The sequence below is a fragment of the Gymnogyps californianus genome, chromosome 3 (genome assembly GCF_018139145.2).
Source record: "Gymnogyps californianus isolate 813 chromosome 3, ASM1813914v2, whole genome shotgun sequence".
NCBI classification, from domain to species: domain Eukaryota; kingdom Metazoa; phylum Chordata; class Aves; order Accipitriformes; family Cathartidae; genus Gymnogyps; species Gymnogyps californianus.
The window spans coordinates 25,753,293-25,771,862 of NC_059473.1; positions in this window are offsets into that span (position 1 = coordinate 25,753,293).

The following is an 18,570-nucleotide window of genomic DNA, read 5'->3' on the forward strand; positions in this document are numbered from 1 at the left end:
CATCGGTTTGCTCATGCTGCTAACAAAGGTCTGGTTTGGATTAGCACACAGGGCTAGGTGATCAGGAAGGAAAACAAATGCAAACATACAGCCCTTTGGTAGGCAGGATAATAATCATTACTCACTGGCTCACTAACAAGGATCTTGCCACTGTGAAAGAGTGTTATCGAACAACATCCTAAAAACACCGTTCTCTGTAAGGAGGGAGACCAGACCCATGGAAGAGAGGAAGAGAAAGCAGAACTGGTGAACAACATAAACATTATTGATTTTCAGAGTTTTAAAGTGTTATTAGGAAAGCTGTCAGCGTATCTTAGGTGACTGGAGAAAGGCAGGGGGACAGCTTCTACCAGGGTTCGGGCAGCACAGTCTGTTCTCCTGCTGATCTGAGACCCCTTGGTGGGAATCTGGCAGCCGTGAGCACTGAGTGAGTGCCGGCTGCAGGCATGGAAAGCCACCAGTGCCAGCTGCAAGTCAGAGCAGCACTGCTGGGCACACAGCTGGGGTGCAGGGTGGAGGCAGCTGGGGTGCAGGGTGGAGGATGCTCTGAGATGGATGCGACACGCTGGTCCCTTCTGCCAAAGCAGCGAGTGCCGCAGGAGCTAAGCTGCAAGCTCTGCAAAGAGGAATTACAGTAGTCAAGCCTGTGTCATGAGTGCATGTATTTCTGCTGAGAGACCCTGATGGGATCTAACAAAGGGATAATGGGAGAGGAATACCTTTGAACCATGTGAGCTCTCTCCGGCTTTCCCAGGAAAGGAGGGGCTGAAAGGTCTGTGGAGGCTTGCCCTCTGCATCCACCTCCACCCTATCCCCGCCAAGAGGCAGCTGGAGAGGAAAGAGGGGATTTTCGTCCTGCCAGCATCTGCCAAGCACTACATCTTTGCTATAATTTGGGCTAAGGACAAAGGATCCCCTGTTCACCTGGAAGATTCCTGTTCCCAGCGTAAATCACACAGCAAGAGATACACAGCTGGTTATTAGTCTAACCTTACACCTCACCCTCAGCCTACTGTAGGCATGACCCCTACTAGCAGTTTCGTTTGTGCATTTAATCACAAGTTCGTTTACCACTGGGAACTGATGCTGGCACCTGAGCCTTCTGGGCGTGATTCCAAAGAAAGAGGGAGCGCACCTCTGTCCCTCAAGCTGGAGCCCACTGAGATTGAGATGCAGTAGCTCAGCTGCCCTCTGTGGAGAGGATGGGCTTGGGACCTTGGGATCTGGAAAGGACCCGCCTTCTTGCACTTGTCCAGGCTGATGAACGCCGTCTGCGCCCCTTCCCTAGGGCAGCCTGCCTGATTTGGGAATCCATCCCCCGGCACTGTCCTTGGGGCCGTCTGGCCAGGGAGAACTGCTCTCTCCTTGGCTTGGTTTCTGTACATTTTTGGGCATCCCAAAGGACTGCACACCAGTGCGTTCAGCCAGTCTGAGGGTGACTGAAATTGCACGGAGTTTAAAAGTAAAATTATTTGTTGCTGCACAAACCTAACTAAATGCATGCTTGTTATGCTATGTATTGTTTTTAAGCAAAACTATTCTTATGATCACATTCATTGACAATTAAAAGTTTATATATGGAAATGTAGCTAAAGATATGAATGTTGCTGCTTGATTATAATGACAAATTGCAAAAGGAAAGAAAAAAAATAGTAGTTCTCTTTGTTCTGCCTTTCTTACCTGAAGTAAGAACCTGGTTAAATCAGTTAACCATTATCCTACACTTCAGAATAATACTGCTAAAAATGAAACATAAAATTATCCTGTCATTTTTCTGTCGCTCACTTGAGATTCAAGCTGTCTTTCTGCAAAGCTTTTAATTTCCATTAAAATACCTTGTGGCAGGTGCGTGGAACTTCAGCAGCAGCAGCAACGATCCACCCCGAACCAGTCCAGCCCTCGCCTCCTTCAAGCACGCCCCGCCTGGCCAGGGCTGTCCTGCTTACTGCTTGCTCAGAGGGAAATTTTGCTGCTTCTCCCTGCAAAGACCCTCTTGTAGCAAATCCGGCCAGGAGCGCAGCCCCACTCTCCTGCCTTCATGCCCAAACTGTGCTCCATGGGATGTCCAGCCCTTCCCTGCTGTGCCAGGGAGGCTCATAGTTACTCTGTGACCCTTGCACGGACAAGCGGGGCTGGCGGCCTGCCCCAGCACAGCCCCCTGCAGAGAGCCGAGGTGGCTGTGTGGCTGCACAGCTGTATGCCGGTGTTGGGAAACGGTGAGCTGCTAGGAAGGTTTTGCTGGGAGCTTTGTGAGGCCAGTGGGAACCTGCTGTGATCCTCAGGAGTGAGCCAGGGGAGGAGTCCAGATGTGAGCAAGAACAATCTCCTCTCCTTCATGGCAAGTCTCTGGTGCTGGGATGATGCTGGCCTTGGCTCAGATGGCACAAAGACCAGTCCTGGCAAGAGCCCATGCATCTGCACGAGAGGGCCAGAATGAGAAAGACAGATGGGCCGACGGTCTCAGCACGTGCCATAAGGAGCCAGCTTACTCTGGCAAAAGCGAGAGGTGCAGGTCAGCTCTAACGCAGCACCACCCCTTTGATGCCAGTGAGAGTCCCTCCGGAGACACAGTGCTGGGGTTTCTGCCTCAGGCAGAGTCCTCTCAATTTTTGCACATCATGGATTACGATTATGCCTTATCTAATGGATGGGAGGCAGTGCTATTTGGGTAGTAATACACATTCACATTTGGTTTGGCTATTTTGGTGCTGGAGGAAATTTTTTCTCTACTGGATCATGAAGAGGCCCACACTGTTCCCATCTGTTTGAATAATGAGTGTCTTTGATTGATCGGCCAGGCAAACCGGCTAAACTCCCTCCGAGATTCTGCTCCTTCAGTTGTCCTGAGCTTCTCAGTTTTATCTTCGAGCTGTTGGGATCAAACAGAGAATTTTTTAAAAGTCTGAGGAGAGTCTAGAAGTGAATTTGTTTCTAGTTTTGGCTGGAGGACTCTGTGCATGTGTCGGTTGGCACACAGCCGATGCACGGGCCCTGCCCAAAGCCAGCCGAAGCACTTCGCCCAATAGAAATTCTCATGCTTTCAGTTTTATGTCTTCAATCCACAAGCTGCCACTCTGATTTTTCAGGCAGTCACTCTGCTTAATGCTAATTTTAGGATTTCACCAGTAGTTTCTAGACCAAGCTTGGCCTTACTTTTCCTCCCCAGGTTGAAATGTCTATACATCACATCACTAGAGCCAAAAAATATGTGCCAGCTGAAACAAGCTTCTAGCCATGGTGCCGTCTCCAAGCAGTCCTTGTATGAAAATTTTCATGCCAGGTCAAAGCAGGCATAATCCAGCATTAATAGCGGTGACCGTTCCTAAGGACAGACCTCAGGCAAAGCCAATCAGTATTTGCCATCGCACCAACTCCTTCCAGAGCAGTGCTCGAGGACATGCCATTAGTAACCTGGTACAGACATGTTCAGGCACAGGTGGTGCCTGGTGATGAAATCTGAGTTAAGTAAGTTGTTTCTAGCAGTTAAATAGCTGGTTGCAGGCTCGAAGGTAACTGTGAACCAGGGTTTTTACTGGTGGAGGAAGCAGGCTGTGGGAGGAAGGGCCGTCTTAGTGCTTACACCTGCCACGTTCAGAATGAGCAGTAAAAATATCAAAATAGCTAAAAGCCTGCCCGTGGTGCAGGGGGTGCATGATCTTACAGTAAAACTGCCCTGTCTCTAGTAATCCAGTCTCTATTCCTGTTCATTTAAAAGCTGTTGTGTGCCTTTGGTGCTGCTGACAGTGAGTGCTGGCCAGGGCCAAATCCTTCCTCCAGCTCTATGCAGTGGCTCACTTTTGACCTGTAATATTTGGTGGGCTGTTTTTTCAGCAGAAACTGTCAATCACGTTAATCAATGTGGAGGACATATGCTACCGATAGGCAGAGATCATCAAGATTTGGGACTAGTTTCGTTGTTGTCACCTCTAACCTGAGCTGCATCAGGAAAGGCTGCTCACTTCTGGGCCCTGCCTGGTTCTTACGTAGGAAGAGACGTCAACACTCCTGGCAGCTCACCTCTGCTTGCAGAGATCAGCCCACGCTTGATCCCAAACTCCCTTGGAGTGCAGGGAGCTCGGCTCCTCTTTGGTTTGATAGCTGCTTTCCTTTCACAGGCAGCGGTGACTGCAGTTGAAAGGCATTGGTTTCTGAAATTGAAATATATAGTTTTTAACTTTCTCAGAGAGCCTTGAAACTTCTGCTAGAGTCACAGGAAGCAAAAGCAGTGATGTTAGAAATGAATGAATGAAACGTGCCTCATCCACCGCTGAAGTTCGTCTGTGCTCAGAGCTGTCATGCCTGGGACTCCCCGTCCAGCCCATCGCAAGCCTTTGGGGTGAGCAGTGACTCATTCCCCTCATTCTGCTTTTTACACCTCCACACATCTGCCTGTGTTTTTAGAGTTGCGCTCCAGTGAGAATAACAGTTTGTTTACTCAGTGAAGGCAACATTACTGGTGCCTCAAAAAGCTCTGGATGGTCCTGCTATTGGTGAATGGCACCAACATTTTCCTAAGTTATGTGAAACGTGTTGACATGCTGTCAGAAATATTATAAAGAAATAAATGGAGGGGTTTTTTCAATAATTGTGGTTTGACACAGGAGGAGCTGGAATTTGCACCCCTGTGGCTTGCGGTGACTGAGCCCCTCTACGACCAACCTGTACTGCACCCTGTTACTCTGCAGCACCGGGACCTGGTGTAGTATGTGACCACCTCCCCCAGAAAAACATTTGGGAGGAGAGACTTAGTGTTTGCAGAACCCAGAGAGACTGAGATGCTGGAGGAAGAAGGACATCTCCTTTGCATTTCCCTGGGACTGTGATTGTGACTTCCAGGTGACAGCTCCCTCCCAAAGGCCAGGGAGATACAGACAGCTTTGCGTTAACTCACGCGCCTGGGAGACTAGGGCTCATCTGCCAGCTTGGTCTGATGGGGATCCTTGCAGGAGGGATGCAGGTAACTCCCACCGTGTCAGTGGTCCCCTCACAGACCCTAGTGAGTTGGTGCTGGGCTGTCCTGTCTGCCAGGCAGCAGATGCAGCTGTGCGTGGGAGCTGCTTTCCACACAGACGGTTTCATTAGACCAAGCCAAGCTCTTAATATGAAGCAGGGCAGCGGTGCTGGCTCCAGTGGGTTTCAGCTGTCTGTAGCAGAGATGAGGTCTCCTCTCAGGACCGGCGCCTGATGTAACTTCCTTGCAGCCAGCGTGCAGAGTGAAAGGAGGGTTTGGCTTTCCACAGTCATTTTTCTGAAGTGACCCACTGTCCTGGTTTCAGCTGGGATAGAGTTAATTTTCTTCTTAGTAGCTGGTACAGTGCTGTGTTTTGGATTTAGTGTGAGAATAATGTTGATAACACGCTGATGTTTTAGTTGTTGCTAAGTAGCACTTATCTTGAGCCAAGGACTTTTCAGTTTCCCATGCTCTGCCAGCAAGCAGGTGTACAAGAAGCTGGGAGGGAGCCTATGTCCCTCCCCAGGACAGCTGACCCGAACTAGCCAAAGGGATATTCCATACCATAGAATGTCATGCTCAGTATATAAACAGGGGAGAGTTGGCCGGGAGGGGTGGATCGCTGCTCGGGGATCAGTCAGCGGGTGGTGAGCAATTGCATTGTGCAGCACTGGTTTTTTTTTTCCCTTTTTTTCCGTCTTCTTTTTTTGTTATATTCCTTTTCATTACTATTATTATTATTATCATTATATTTCATTATTATTATTGTTAGTATTATATTTTAATTTAGTTATTAAACCGGTCTTATCTCAACCCACGAGTTTTACCTTCTTTCCCGATTCTCCTTCCCATCCCACTGAGGAGCGGCTGCGTGGTGCTTAGCTGCTGGCTGGGGTTAAACCACGACAGCCACACACTCACTTGGGGCAATGCCTGAGTAGATGCCTAATCTGAAACCTGCTAATAAAACAACAGGAGCACTGTCTTTTTAACTTTAAAGATATTGGACCATCTTATAGTTGAGCATCTCTTGTAGCTTCCTCTTGTTAAGTTTCCTAATTGCACACTTATTAAAACCAGATTTCTGTGACCCTTGTATTTTGTCCCCTTCAAGATGGCTGCTAAATACGCGTTTAAAAATCCCAGGTGTGTGTTTGCAGGTTTGTGCATGGCAGGGCAAGCGGGAGTGAGAGCTGGTAATAGAGGACAGCAGGAGCTCTTGATTTCCTCCTCCTTCTATTGCTTTCACATACTTCTAAAACAAGGTGCTCCACAGCCATGCCGTGCAATCTGCAGCAATGAGACTCCATTCTATCTTTGTCATTTCAATTTCTTTCTTTTTTTGCTGACCTGAAAGACTAATTCCCTGCCTCTGTGCCTTGCTGTCATTCAATTCCTGCATCACAACTCCTGACTCCTGTAGTGTCTGAAGTACAGTTCACCCAGTGACATGAGGCCTTACTCCTCAGCTCAAAGCCTGAGAGGACACCTAAATGTACGTAATCAGCTCCCAAAATTGTTGTGTGTGGAATGCCCTTTCCTAGACACGTCCATCCTTAAATCATCCCAAACAATGCTAAGAGGGCACACACACATTTTCCTGCTATTACAGAAGAATTGCTCATTACGGATTCCAGGACTCCACATTTCTCAGACACAAGGTAAGCAACATGCCGGGCGCCAGCTGTGCCCAAGCTGTCATCCCTCACATTGCACATCACTTGCTATGCACTAGTTGACCTCTGCCAAAACATTATCCCAGCAGTCACGCCACATTTGGCTGTGTAAGGGGTGCCAGTGCCCTCAGCCAAGCAGAAGACCGCAGCATTGCATCTGTTAAGTGCAGGCTCAGAGAAGTGGCCAGATCCTTGGCTGCCATAAATTGTTAGGGTTGTGCTAACCTCAGAGGAGCTACCTGCATTTGCAGTGCATAATCACTATTTAGGAATCTGGGCCATTAACGAGACAGATGGTCTTAATCCTCTTCTTATTGGATAGTTGTGCACATCACAAGTAAGACTTATTGGACTGTTACGGGCAATCAGCAGAGACCTCAAGGACTACGTGTCAGTGGAAACTGAATGACTGCTGCCTCTGCAGCTCGTCCCTCCCAGCCAGGTTGGAGCAGATGGCAGGCGAGAAGCTCTCCATATGGTACCTGTTCAGTCACTGAAAAGAAGACTGGTTCTCAGGACAGTTACAGCTTCCATAAAGAATAAAAAAACCCACCCACAGAGCTGAATAATAGCTCTAATAGCCAGGAAACACCTTAAAGAATAAACGTGCAGGTAAATCCTGTCACAGAGCCATCTGAATCAGGATGCTGAAATCCCTGTGAGAGTTGACCAATGTGTTTCTGCTGAAAACAGCATTCCTCGCTGGTGTTATGATTTCATTACAGTTGGTATCATAACTCAAAAACACATTTATCTGTCTTTGTCAAGCACCAGTACGGCATGACAGGGAAAAAACAAAGCAGCACTGTTTTACAAGCTCAGTGAACACTTCAGCTTACTGCAACTCAATCTTTCTTTCTTCTTGCCCTTGTGCTACTGCCTCAGCCATTTTTAAGTGCTGGCCCTGCTACTTTATAAAGTGTCATAGTGCGCATGGGTGCCCACCTCCACCTTCCAGCTTTCTCTTGCTAGCACACAATGAACATCAGTTCAATGCCAAGGATCGGGCCCCATGAGTCAGTGTGATTTTTTGGCCAATTTCTGTGGCCCTTTTTAAATCCATAGCAAAGCTTTTCAGTAGAGTTAATGAATTATTCTGCAGAGGCCAGGCAGTTTCTGGAACGCTGGACTCAGACATCACAGAACTAATCCTCCTGTAGCCCTGTCACTGAAAACACATCATTGTTTCTCCCCTTCAGCTTCCTTGCATTTCAGCTACTGGTACAGGACCACGTTCATTCTGGCTGAACTGTGTTTCATGAATCATGGCAAGCCACTCCTTGCAGAGATGATAATCGTTCTAATCTTCTATCATTATCTCCCAAAGCATCAGGAACGTGCTGGATAAATATTTGCAGCAAAAATGAGACCTCAACTCCCTGTGGCTGAGCTAGGTTAAAATCTGACCTTCTGCTTTGAGCTCATCTCCGCTCTAAAGCTTGAGTGTATGGCAGGCACAGATGATTTGCTCAGAGCAGGGCTGAAACGAGAGTAAAGAGAGGGCGAAGGCGTCCCAAGCCAGCGACTGCTCTGATGTAGGCATGGGTTGGATCCCATGCTGGTGTGAACAGAGTGAAGTCAACACAACTGTGGTGGTATACCTTAAGCTGAATATCAAGTCCTTCAGGGTAATAGTTACTGAACTGCAGCCATCAGAAATGTGCCTCATCAAAGGAAAAATACCAGAAAAGTTAAGTCACCAGGTCTGCTGTTTGACCACCTAGAGTGGGACTCAGTCTCCCTCACAAGCACACATGCTCTCTCTCACAATAGAGTACTAACTGCTGCTGCACTGTTTATTTTAGCCTATCTGCTCCTCCATAATCACTAGATCAGCAACAAGATGTTAAGAAGTCCTTTTCTCCACCTGCTCCTTCTGCAATACAGCCTGTTGCAAAATGGAGCAGCTTCACAGCTGTGCAGGACCCATCATTCCTGCAAGGCAACCGGTCAGCGTGGGCACCAGGGTCCGGCCCCAGGGCCTCTCTACACCACATTTCATATGAGGATGTAGGGCTGAGCTCTGAGGAGGAACCAGAGCCATCCATATCATAACTCAGCGCAGATCCCAATGTTGCCCTGGTTTGTCTCCAGGTTTCTGGGAGGCCTTTAATGAGTCTTAGGTCATGAAAGACCAAGACAGAGAAACACAGAGCAACTGAGGAGCATTGTCCCCATACAGGCACTGAAGAGGCTGGGGCTGGTATTTCTCTACATCAAGACTGTTACTTTGTGACGGCCATATATATTCATAAGCACATCAGAAAACCAACGCAAAGTAGGCAGTGCCAAGGCTCATTTCTCCAGCTCAGCTCTCCTGATAGATGCAGGGACTGGCTGGGAGCCTGGGGAGGGAGATGTGCTTACACCCCTGGGCAGCGGAGGGAGGCCAGTGCCACAAGCTGTATGGTGTGCACATTCACGGGCAGTGAGGAAGACATACCACTCGGCAAAGAGGCACGCTGCCAGCTGCTGGGCACCATAACCCGAAGAGTCAATCTGCCGCTGCCGAAACACAGCCCACTCCTCAGAGCCAGCATCCCCCACGTTTGTGCGGCTCCTTCAGAGACCATCACTACCAAGGCGGTTTGCTTTCTGGTACGACCTAACAGCAGCTGGAGGGAAAGCTAACATGGCAGTCGGACCCTCTGCTTTGAATGTTGTAGCTTGTTTGCCACTAAAATCTCACTCTAGAAGTTACATTTCCCCTCAGCATTATGGCTGTATGTGCACTTCCCTATTAAAAGCACTCAGACTGTCAAAGAAAGCTGGTCACTTCCCGCAGGAAGCTGTGTTGGACTCTGCTTGCAAAATGAAGATGATACGAGCTGTCAGGCATGGACAACATACTGTGCGTTTATGATGTCCTCCTTGCTGACAGACAATTTCACTTTAGCAATAAGCAGCTGAAAGTGGAACAGGTTATTTGTTTTGCATTTTACTTTTTGTCAGTAATTTTCCAGGGGAATATCTCTAGTTCTGGTACCCGCTGCTAAAACGGGTCCAGAGACAGCAGTGCCTAGCCCTCCCTCTTCAAGAGAGTAGCCTGGTCATTCAGGTTTCTGTTTCATCTTTTGCTGGCACTTGAGGCTTGTCTGCATGAAAAAAATAAGACAGTATTGAATATTATGGAATATATTATTTGGAAGAATTGGGAAAAAGCAGTCTTACAGCAGAATAAGAGTGTCCTTGCAGTAGCTGCTCTCAAATGAGACAGTCTCTTCCTCCTGGTAGGCAATCTCTGAGCAGGCTACCATTTCACAGTAATATCAGTACTCAGGAAAGAAAGCAGTCTTTCATTTTTAAACCATTCCTTTCCCGGTCAGCCATGAGTTGAGCAAGTAATTTAGCGCTGGCACCACTTGCAGACTGTCAGCCCTTGGTAAGCAGAGCTGTGGCATCTGCCTCCAAACAAGCAGAGCTGTGGAAGAAGCTGTGCAGGTCTGTGTGCCCACTGCCACGAAGGACCTCCATCCCCTCCGAGGGGCAGAGCCCTAGCGTGGGAGCACGGCTCAGTCTCAGAGCCCAGCTCCACCTGTGGCCTTTGTCTCCAGACCACAAGCACTGGAAATGAGGGGTGTGGAGAGCGACCTTCTCAGAGACTAGACCGGGAATGGTACCCACTGCTGCATTTCAAACCTCTTTTCCCTCTGTAAGTCCATGGAGAGGCCAAGTGAGTACGGTGGGACAGAGGCTGTCTTTTTACAGAGAATTACTTGAATGCAATGTTGAACAGAGATATTCAGTATTTTTTTGTAACTTCCATGAGGGAATGGCTTGTCTTTTCTTGATGTAAGGGGGTGGACAGCTTTTGCATATGAAAAGAACTTCTTGCTTCTACTTTTTCTCTCCAGACTGCCTGTGCTCTTGCTCACAGAGCTGCCTGATCACCCAGTCCTCAGCTTTTCAGCAGCTCCAGTCCCTTTATTTCAACAAATGATCCCACTGACTAAACTGGTGTTTTCCACATTGGGCATAAGGTACTGGAATTCCTCACTTTCTGGGATTTCCTGGTAGGTAAGGGACACAGGGAGATCAGTACCTTGCAAAACGAGAGCCTGCATGTTCTAAATTTTCTTCCCGAGACACTAATCATAGAAAAGAAACAAAATGCTCTGGTACAGTGGCTGCAATTTGCCTGGTTCATCTATAGGGAGGAAATCTTCAATGAAGTCCTTATTGGTTCCCATTTGTCCCTTCAAGTTAATGCAGATAATCCAGGATCAAATCTTCCTCTGAATTTGCAAACAAGTTATAGCTTCAGCCTGGGAGGACGTTTGTCATGTACTTCAGAGGCTTTGCGTATATATGTCTAAATGAGTGGCCTGGGAGTTACGGTTGGCCCTGACTGCCTTTGTCTCACAAAAAGGCAGTGCTTTGGGGGACATATTTCTCTGCTTTTCTTGCAACACTGTGCATTAATGCCGTTCCTCAAGCTAAGAATAGATAGTCTTCATCTTGATGGCTGTTGAAACAGCATGGACCAGAACAGCAAATCTCAGTAATATGCAGGCCAAATCCTGCTCTCGGCTGCACATAGTCCCATGCAACAATTTGAAAGTTAATGATGCACGAGGGACACTGTGGTGTAGATGAAGTACCATAACAAAGAAGTGCTGGTTGAAAAACCACTCTTAGAGCTCTCTCTGGTTCCTTTATCTCAGTGTAGGAGGTGATTTCAAATAAGGTCTCACAGGGATGTGCTATGAGCCTGGTTCTACTGGATATTTTTATTAGTGTCCAGTGAGACTGACTGGAGAATATATTTATATCATTTTGCAATGACCTTCTTGCCAGAAAGGACTGAAAGCACCTGGAGTGAGGGCCTGAGTTACAAATGATCTGGACTAACAGGGGAAATGGCCCAGAATGAAATTCAGTAATGACAAAGGTGAAATGATATATTTAGGAATGTACAACTATACAAGTGGCAGAAGTACTGCAAAATAAGAGCTAGGGGTCACAGCAGGTCATGAGATAAAAACAAGTCACAGGTATTCTACTGTGGCAGTTGTTCTCCCCATCTCCTTGGTATAAGATGAGGACAAATCAGGTTAATTTGTGTGAAGGAGAACTTATGCTAGATATGAAGAAAAATATTACTGTGAAACTTGTGAAGCACAGCTAGCAGCCAAGGGAGGCCACAGGATCCCTGCCATCATGGGTTTAAGAATAGATGAGATGAAGACCTGTCAGGGATGGCCACTGTGTGCTTCATGCTGCCCCAGTGCCAGTGGTGGGTGAAGTGACCTCCCCAGCCCCTGCAGCTCTGTGCATGCTCAAGCCTGTTCAACATCAGTCATACCTGCCTTGCAGCTTCTCCAGCAAAGTCCTTCCCCATGCTTGGGCCAGCCGATGATCCGGAGCTGGAAAGAGGGCATGCTGGGGAGGTGACACTGCTCATGCTGCTGCTGTGGGGCCCAGGGAGGGCACTGACACCAGCCACCGTTGCTGGGAGGAGGCTTCACCACCAGTGGTGGCCACCTTCAACACCTGGGCTCCCATGGCACAGGGATGGGCAAGTCAGCACTGTTGTGCTGGTCCCTCCTTGCTGTTTCACTGCTAGGCTTGGAGCTGGTCCTGCCTTCATTTGGCAGCAAAGTGGACCTTATTCTTAAATCCTTATTTGAGGGAATACACTTTCACCACACAAATAGTGCCCCAATGTTAGTGGGCAGCAAGAATAAGGCCCAGAGGGATAGGATTTTTATTCTGCACAAATCGTGGGACAATTGCACAAACGTGCTGAATTTCTCCTTGCGGAAGAAGAGGTCATAGGAGGGCATTTCAGCCACCATGTGTCTGTAAGGTCCTACCTGGACTTTGCAAAAAGAAAACGGAAAGTGACAGTCTTGTTGCCGTATGTTAAGAAGAGACAAAAGAGCACTGACCAGCCTTTGAGAAAATAATTTAAGAGGATTGGATTTTGAAGCACTCATACACACTTGGAACAGCTCCCTCTCTGTTATTCTGAAATAACCCAAGATTATTTCAGAAAGTTGCCAAGCAACACAGAGGCCATATATTGTAAAGACTACATAATACAGACGCTTGTTTCTTTAAAAACAAAAACAGGGTCTAAAGGACAGATCAGGAAAATCTTGTTTTTCTGAGTCTCTGTTGGATTTCTTGTCCCTCTGCTTCTCCCCCCCCCCTCCAAGGACTCCCTCCCTTGCCCCCCCGTATTCCTTCCTTGCTTCATTTTCTGTATTGGGAAGAAGGAAAAAACAATGTGGTCAAAGAGACAACAAAAAACTATAAGAAGAGGCAAAACTAAGTGTGACAGCATTGCAGTAAATAAGGAAACACCAGTTAAGTTAGACATTAGCAATGCAGTTTGTATTTGAGCATTTCCAGATGGATCTTGATAAATGCAGCCCAGCTCTGCACCATTTACATGTCCCCCTTTGCCAAAAGGAACAAAGGCAGTTGCTGTAGCACTCATAGGAGAGGAAAAGGGGGAAAAAGAGATGGATTTAATGGTACACTTTTTGTCATTTTTTACTATTTTTGTTTCTACTCTCTGAGGGAGCCAGTGAATGAAAGGCTTTAAAACAGCTGCCTGGCACTACTATATAAATGCTGGGGAAATGCATACCTTGTGTGTACAGAGGGGTGGCAGGGACCTGTGCATAGTCCCCACCGTGCTGCTCCTTCATTTCTTCTCTGCACACTAAGCCCTAGGAGCCCCTTCCTCTACATTCTGCACCACACTCACTGTTTCCCTGTGTCACTGCAAATGCCAAGTAATAATTGGGTTACTCTCTTCTCTTTTGAAAATCTAGATGTTTTAAACTTTGTTTTTCATAAATAGGTTGTTGGAAAAATTGTTAGCCTCTGAAATGCAGTTAATCTTTGGACAAATAGACTTTAAATGGTGCACTGTTGTCTAGCAACTATACTATAAACAGCCCTCCATTTGTCTCCTGTGGGTAATCACTGATTTCTTGGGGATTAAAGCTTAAGTAACACTCCAATCTAGGTGCGTGCATCAGACCACGGCGTATTACAGCAGATTACGCCTCCTAGTATACAGCTTGCTTAACCATTTAGAATCACAACAGAAAACCGATGGCTGCAATGATAAGAAAATGAGCGCTAGCTTGTCAAGTAATTAATATTTTGAGTTACGATGTAGAACATTTTATTGGCAGGCTCAAAAGGAGTTCTGTCATACAGAAGGGTGGAGTGGCAGATAAGCATCAAATTAGAAGATCTCATCTAGGCTGAGCCTGAGTTATTTCAAATATATCTTGATAGCTGCTGCCCAACAGCCTCTGCATGTTCTCTTGCATTTGCTGCCTCATGCCGCAGGTATGGAGTTTTACCTTCCAGTGGTGTGCAGGGCCATGCCGCAGTGAGATACTACAACTCACTCGTGGGCACAGAGGCTCAGGACTGATTGAACTGACTCTCTACGTGTTGTGAACACAATCTACTAGATGCATCTGCTTCCATAGATCACCGTCTGCTTAAGAGACTGAAAACATGTGCTATTGCTAAATCACTGCATTTAGCACCTTCCCCAGTGAAGCTCCCCTGCTCCCCTGCAGCATGTACTGTCCTTGGTTGCTGATAGTCTCAGCGTAATGCTGGGTAATGGATGACTGGGGTGGCCTGGGGCTGGCCGTAAGGAAAGAGCAAATGTTCGGTTGAATTTAAATTAAATTTAAAAAAAAATAAAAAAAAAATCACAGGCTCTAGATTTAGAATAAATCTCAGCATTTGTGGGATTAGAGTTTCAAATGTTGACCTCCCACGCTGAAAGAAATACACGTCTGTGGGTGGGTAATGCTACATATCTTTCGGAAAACGGGCGTTTAACGGAACGAATTATGTTCAAGACATTTATCTTAAGATTTACCTTAAGAATTCACATTTTAAAGAGAGCAAGTTTGATAAGATCTGAAAAAACAAACTCATGCTGGGGTTCCCCAGTTCCCCACCCTCCCCTTGCGATCCTACTTGAATGGCTTGTTCATGACCCAGAAGCAGCAACTAAAATCTCCCCTCGCCCCTGCAACGCTCAGGCTCTCCAGGCTTTAAATACAAAGTCAGGAGGCAGGAGAGGCAACACACTCACTTAGCCTGTCCAAAACCCGGTGTGCAGGACCAGGTAAATTGTTGTGACAGCCCCCAACTTTTCCCAGCCCAGCTGAGCCGGAGCGGTTCTTGCAGTTTCTGCAGCAGCAGACCCCTCTGTCTGCAGGCTCAAGTGGAGAAAGTATGGGGAAAGCAGGGAGCAGCCTCCCTGAACCGAAAGACCTCCCCAGGGCAGAGCCAGTGTGAGGGTTGCAGTATGCCAGCTTTTGTTTCCAGCTGTGCCAAAAGGCATTTGACACTTATGGCCAGTGTTTGAGTGCTCGGCAGGTTGGTGGAGCAGTGCAAGGGGCACCCCAAATGCTGGGTTGAAACCTGCTTAGATACCAGTGCTTTCCACGTGCTCTGTGGGTGACCCGGGAAAGAACCTGTGGATATAAGGGGTATCCCAGGGAATGTGGGCTTAATTCAAATGCCCACAGGGTGCCCCCCTCTGAAACACCACCATTTCAGAAACCTTTATTCTTAAGCAGTTGTTGGCAATGGGAAAGGGGTGATCCTACTTCCCTAACTGTGGGATGTAGGCTTTAAGGTCTTAGGATGTAGTGACAGGGAGATTTGGTACCCTGCATCTTTTCTTAAGTGTTTAAAAGAAGCATCTGTTAGACCCATCCAGGATACAGGCACACTCCAGAGCTCTGTCTGCCTCGGAGTGGGAAGAGTTGGCACAACTTTCTTTGGGAGGCACTACACAGCGTGATCCCACCAGGACTTGTTCGAGTTGTCAGTTCTTGCCTCCAGAGGATCTTCACGCTGTTGTGTCCTCCACTCTCAAATCCCCAAAGCAGTTTCACAGGCATCCTTGTCTTCTTTCTTCCTACTGATCTCCTCTGAAGGGGATGTGTCTGATAAAGTTAGTATTTCTTGCACAATACATCCCATAAAGTTTTAGTGATATAATTAGGTTATACACTGTATGGAGCAACAATTAGATTCCCTATATGCTCTGTATTTGTATTAAAAGAAACTACAGCATTATCATCTTCCTCCCTTCCCCTCCCCCCCTTTTTATTTTTTTTTTTTTAAATTCCTTTCCACATCAGCTCAAATCCCTCCATTGATTTCAGTAGACTCTGGAACAAACTCAAATAGAGTACGGACCAAGTCTTGGTCCTGTTGAATTTAATGGCAAAATCCCTGTTGTACTGAGTTTTGGACAGTACAAAATTGACTTTTGGATGAAAGAGAACAAACAATTGAAAGTTTCCTGGGACTAATGAAAATCTGTCAATTGCTGTCAGTTAGATTTGCATCAGTGTAAGATAAAATAACACTTATTTGGGTAAGACAGAGGCAAAACCCCTTCAAATATGGTGTGAAAGCAGTTATGTCTCTAGTACTACAGCAATTTTCATCACATTCTGAAAATTAAAGCTTAAAAAATGATTACCCCTGTAAAGGTGACATTATGGACTGTGTCAGCTTTTGAGACGTGGTCATTTTAAAAGCCAACAACCTTGATAATGTCCTTTGGAGAGTATTGTTTGTTAATAGTGTACATTAGGAATCAAGCAATCATAGAGAGTGCAATTAAGCGCATAATCACAGATATTTTTGACATCTGTCTACTTACAGGCTCCATGACATTTTTTTGCATGTCCCCCCCTGCAGCCTAGTGTCTTCAATTAATTTATCATGACCATCTGTGTTGTAATTTTTGCTGCTCAGCTTGCCTTTCTACATCTGTTTTTTGGCTGAATATTTCATGACACTTCATCATTTTCACTCACAGTGCTAAAAATACGGAACTAATATTTGCTCAGTTAAGTTGCTTGGTTAAGATAATCAGCAATTAAACAGACCACTACACTTCTGTTAAATGACTCTTTACAATGGCGAACAGAAAGGCAAGAAGGAAGCAACAACATTTAAAAAACTCCGTATCAGGTTTTCTGGTGCTGTTTACCTCTGATGCACAGAGGTAAAACCATCAGTGGTTCTGCCAGCTACTACGGTGCACGCTCTGAATCCCCAGCTTACAGGATGTTTCAGAGAGAAGGGGATATGTCATGGCTGGAAGATTATTTGGTTATTGTGCTCTGGATAGTCTCCACGAGTATAAGCGTTTTTGAGGGCCATAGCTAACTACACTCACTGCAACAGGGCGAAGGATGCTCTGAAGTGCACAAGGATCAGTGTATATCCAGCCTCTCTTCACTGATTACAGTATATCAGAAGGAATAAGCAGTTAAAGCTGACTGCACTGAGTGGGCAATGCATGCAGCAAAGATGAAACATTTGTAGGTTTTTACTTGCTAGTGCCATCGAGGTTAGGGGTATAGTGCTCCTAGTAGGTAACTCATTCCACCTCCCTACAGTGAAGCAAATATTTTCTATTGCTTTCCTGGAGTCCTTTGAAATGTTTAGCTTGGGGGCTCATCCACAAAAAATATTTGGCCATGATACAAATCTTTTATCTGAAGTCACTGCTTCTGCCTAATTTTCTTTCCTTAAATTTCTTCCTTTACTCTAGTTAATACTAATTTTAAGCGATCTTTTTCCACTGCTGGTATTGTAGCACCCCGTGATTCTGTTTTCTATGGCTTCAGGATCTCTAGGTTTTAGTAAACCATAGCAACTGTCATCTTCTCCTGAAAGAGGCAAGGAGAGCAAAAAACCAACATCAGAGCCTACTCAGATACAGTAACAGGCCTGTCACTCAGGATCTTGTATAAGGTGACAGGAGAAAGGCTGTTCACTTTAGCAAGAGCTATCCTTGCAATAACATTATGGTACATTTATCCAAGACAAAAGTCCTTGATGAAGTACAACCTCTGCAATAGTCCTATCTAACAGGTTTTCCTGAGAAAGACCTGTATCCCATGTTCTTCATCCAGCTGTGCCCTCGAACACAATATCCAAGAATCTACCTCTTTTACTGACCCAGGATACTATTTTCTGAGTTGATTTTTTTAACCTTCTGGATCGGTGGTCCCTGATGGCATACCTCTTGTGTGAGGTCACACCCCGCAGCAGCTGAGCTATCAAATCCAGGCATTTAAGCCTTGCTGGGCACAGCCCCGTGCCCATGACCCAGCAATAGCATGTGGAGGGAGAAAGGGGCAGCCCCACAGTGAGGGGGGAGAGAAAGAGGTATTTGCTAGAAAAGACATGGTAACATCGCCAGTGTTTCTCAAATGAGCCTCAGCTACGAAAAGGCTGGGGACTGCTGCTACAAGACTGAATGAACTTTCTCTTTTTTGCTCGTAGTGCACTTCTGTGTGGGTGGGCTGACTGGATTTGAAGTAAACAGCAGGAAGAATATCTTCCCAGTGAATGAAAAACTGCTTTGCTGAGGGAAAACAAGCACTACAAAAATATGACAAACAGCTCTGAAAGTGGCACTTTTCTAAGCAAGTTTTTAAGCCTATGAAAAAGGCAACGTTCCCTCTGTGAGCCCCATTATATTCATTGACACACTTCACCAACTTAGCCAAAAAACAGCAGGCCCAATATAATCCTACCACATTACATTTGATTTTTGTCAGTGATTAAGTGAGATTATTTGCTTGTGGTTGGACCCATGCAGAAGATAGCAGCAGCATGATTGCTACCGATTGAAGAAGTCCATCTTCAGTGCCAGTGTCAGAGGTCTATGACTTTGACACTGAAATACGAAGGCTCTGCAGCTAACATCACAGGGGCTGCAGCTGTGGTGTTAGTAATGTGCTCAGGTGAGTCAGGGCAGCATCTGATAAATCATGAAAAATGGCAGTCCCAAATGGACAGCACTACAAATTACAATATGATGAAACTTGATTGTCATGGCGTGTCCTGGAAAATGTACCGCTGAATAAATCTTTACTCCATCTATGTTACCAGAGTGCTGCTACTAAGCAACTG